The 3,728-nt window shown below is 37.8% G+C and overlaps 1 long non-coding RNA gene across 1 annotated transcript; it reads right to left on the bottom strand.

The window, feature by feature from the left end:
• Positions 1-291: 291 nt before the first annotated feature.
• On the bottom strand, positions 292-3,361 carry LOC138103803 (uncharacterized). Its single transcript, XR_011147865.1, has 4 exons — positions 3,259-3,361; positions 1,847-1,974; positions 849-918; positions 292-641 (listed from the first exon to the last, which is right to left on the bottom strand). It is a non-coding gene; the product is annotated as an uncharacterized lncRNA (long non-coding RNA).
• Between the last annotated feature and the right edge of the window lie 367 nt (positions 3,362-3,728).

Below are 3,728 nucleotides of genomic sequence, written 5' to 3' on the forward strand. Positions count from 1 at the left end.
TTAAAAAAAAATTAAAGACAGATTATGTACTAAGACATATAACATAATGGAAAAAAAGGGGGTGTTGTTTAGACTACAAGCAATAAAGGCATTTCATCATTTCATGAGCTTAAAGCACGCCTTTTTTTCTCCCCAGTTTCTCTTTCTGTAGCACTCTAGTCCTGTACCTCACGAAATGACATGAATGTGAGCTAATACCCCATACGTTACCGGTATGGAAAAGAAAATTAGACTGTGAAATGTTACAACATATTCCAATATAACAGATAATACATTTTATAGTCATTTGTTTATTTCATTGTTCAAGTGAATATTTGCCTCTGGCTCAGAGAGAGTCACTCTTCAGCCAGTAGTATCCTTTGGCAGCCTCAAACAAAAACAGCCTTCTTGGCAAGGCATATTCCACCACTCATGAATTGTAAACTGCTCTTCTTGTTGCACAGCCGCAAGTCCCTGCTGCAGCCGGGACACAGGGCAGGAGCTGCAGAGACCCCCGCAGCTGCAGGGAGAGTCAAGAACATCATCTGAGGACCAGTGAGCAGGGTGAAGATTGAGACATTGTTTAGGCACCCTGGTTTTGCATCTATGAATCATTCACTTTCTGATGTCTGAAACACTCCACAAATATTAACTCCCTGGAGCTGAAAAGAGGAGCACACAACACACCCGGTAGCCATTATCTATTTAAGTCCTGATTAGATGTGACTTTTTTCATTCTGTCTAATTTCCTTTTGTAACCACATAAATTAGAAGTTTAATTTATTAGGAAATCATTATTTTTCATTTTAAACTGGCTGAAAATTCAGATTAGTGTGTGGGTAAGTGCATGGGAATCTCTCTCACCGCACCTGAGGCCTTTCTTCTTCCCTCACTCATGTGCTGGAATCTGCTGATCATAAAAATTTATTGTAAAATTTTCTGAAAAGATTCAAAAAGGAAAAGAAGATAGTGTGGAAAAAAAGTCCAACAAGATATCATTGAACTTGAATGAAACTGTGAGATGCAGTATAGTGCCATATACAGTTGCCCTTACTCTTTAACCAAACAGGAACTGTCATATCTGCAAGTCCTATGAAACTAATTGTGAAATTTCCTGGGACTAGTTTAATTCTATGTAAATTCCATGCAATCTGTAGTTTGCAGAAGATGGGGTTTATATCTGATACAGAGCACAATTAACAAAATAATCCCCCTAGGTACAATTCTTCTCATGTCTTATGCCACGACAGCTGGGAGTAACTTACTATGTGAGTCATCCTATTGAGATCCATGTAAAAACTACTGAGTAACTCCTCAACAATAGCCCTTCAGATTAAACAGAAGATGTTCTTTGGTTCAATTATACAAATAATTAAACAATAAGAAAGTGAAAAGACCAACATCCACCACTCTTAGGCTAGCATAGCCACACACATACAGATCATTGTGTCATGAACACTATGACCTCATGACATTAAAAAGATTACATTTTTGTTAGCCAGAAGGAAGATTGTCATTATGCCTCCCATTAATTTTAAGACACAAGCCTTTACATGATTAAACTTGAAGGAACTCAGCTTCCCTACTACGGCAAACATTCTCAGAAAAGCCACACATCAAAATGGAAGCTGAATTTTTCAAGAGCATTTACTACTTAATACAGTTCCTGCATGGTACCTCTGTCTGTGTTTTCAAAAGAGCTAAGTATTTAATGTGATGAGGAAACTATTTTGTGAATGTTGAGCTATTTTTAAAATCCTGGCCATGAGGTTAAGTTTTCAGAAATGGAGAAGACATTGTTTCAGAAACCAAAATATGACCTCAAATACACAATCAGGTTGCAATGAATAAACAACTCAAGACTTACCAGCATAAGCAAATGCCTGCAAGAGCATTTGGGAGAGCACAACAGACTCAGTAATCCATTCACTGACTGGTAAAAACAGCATATAAAAATCACAGGACATCTTCAACACTCAGAAACCGCCAACTTTTCTTGAAAGCAGAAAAGTAGATATTTTTGAAAACAAGAAGCCTCTTATCTGCAAGTTCTTTAGAAGTTTAAAACAATTTTAAATTGTGATTCTAAAGCACTTTTGACCTATAGTAAGTACATTCTTTTAAGTGTTCTACAAGCATGTTTTTGGCATGAATGATGAATGATTTAAAAACTTTTAGCTATTTTGATAATATTACTTCTTTTCTGCTCAGATATTGTCTACCAGGAGTTATGTTCTCAAAAGCAGGCAAATACTTTTTATGATGTGTTACATAAATCATTTTTTAATCTATGGCCCATTCAGATACAGTTCACTGCAAATATTCAGAAATGAAGATTTGTCATTTAGTTAGATATATTATTTGATACTGTTTCTTTTTGCCTGAATGGGTGACTTGGATAACTAAACAGCAGCAGGAAGATTCTCAAAATGCAATCTGAGTGTAAAATCAGACATTTGGAACTACAGATGCAATTAGAAACTTGCTGAGAGTTATGTGTGTGAGTATATTCCAGTAAGGGGCTCATGTATCCACATGCAGGTATCTTTGTGTCCAGCTCTTTGACTGTTACAAATCAGAGAACATCTGTGAGAGCTGAGATTCTGGTCCATATCTTTAACTTCACTTTTCAGAGCTAGGTAAATCAAGTCAGCTTGTATTTGCATCTTCCTCAAAGGAGAGCATTGCATGTTTTAATAGCTAGTGGGCAGTGGACAGCACAGAAAGCAGATCCACATGTATCTCTGTGACAGTCTTTCCACTAAAGTAATAAACTAATAATTAAGTCTTCTCCCAGGGATCTTAGTTTTAGCTCTTAGCCCAGCTGTAGCCAGCTTGGAAGCCTGAGAATAGCAATGCTTCAGGGTAAACACAACAGATTTAAATTTTTTAAGGGCGCTTTAGTGGGGCATCCACACCAGGATACACCTCACTGCCTCTTGACCAACCTCCTAATTGCCTAAAATATATTGGTGCAGCTGCACTCTCCACACCTGTATCTGGTTTTGTTTACTCTCAAGTAGGAACTGCTAAGAATACCTCAGAATTTCAGAAGTCTAAACTGGGTATAAATAAAGATCATAATCTCTTCTGTGAAAACTTTATAATAGAGATCCAGATTGGCCCGTGCTCTGCCAGGGCATTAGTCACTTTGAAAATGATGATGGTGCAGCTTTAGTGAGCTGCACTCCTGTAGTCTGTTTTTCATTCCCTTAATGGAGTCAGCACACTAAGGCAGATCACACAAGATAGTGGAGACTGAGTCACTGGTTCTCTTACCGTATTTGTCCATCAACGGGTCTGCCTCTGGAGGGATGACACTTCACCTTCTAGAACTTACTCATACATTAAGGGTATGTATTAATATTTATCTCCCTTGAGAAGTCCTGCACCACTTGCAGCTCTCTGAGATACATAAGGACCAACAAAGAAGAATCCAGTATCACCACTGTTGCTTCAGCATGTCAGATTATATAGTAAAAAGTTACCAGAGTGGCATGCTTGCTAACAAACATCGTGGCACAGAGTGGTTCAATTACACTGCTTAAAATGTTGACAAAACTATGCATACTTATGTTACCTGCAAAACAATCTACAGCATAAATTACAGTTCTGTATTTGGTATCTGGTAACAAAGACGTCTTTGCAGAAGAAACTTTGAACGAATGATGTGTCGATGATGACTTCAAAACAAGCTCCCATGCACTCCCATGCTTAGCTGACTGCATACACTATGTGTTGAGCTATAT

Source organism: Aphelocoma coerulescens (genome assembly GCF_041296385.1).
Source record: "Aphelocoma coerulescens isolate FSJ_1873_10779 chromosome Z unlocalized genomic scaffold, UR_Acoe_1.0 ChrZ, whole genome shotgun sequence".
In the NCBI taxonomy this organism is placed as follows: domain Eukaryota; kingdom Metazoa; phylum Chordata; class Aves; order Passeriformes; family Corvidae; genus Aphelocoma; species Aphelocoma coerulescens.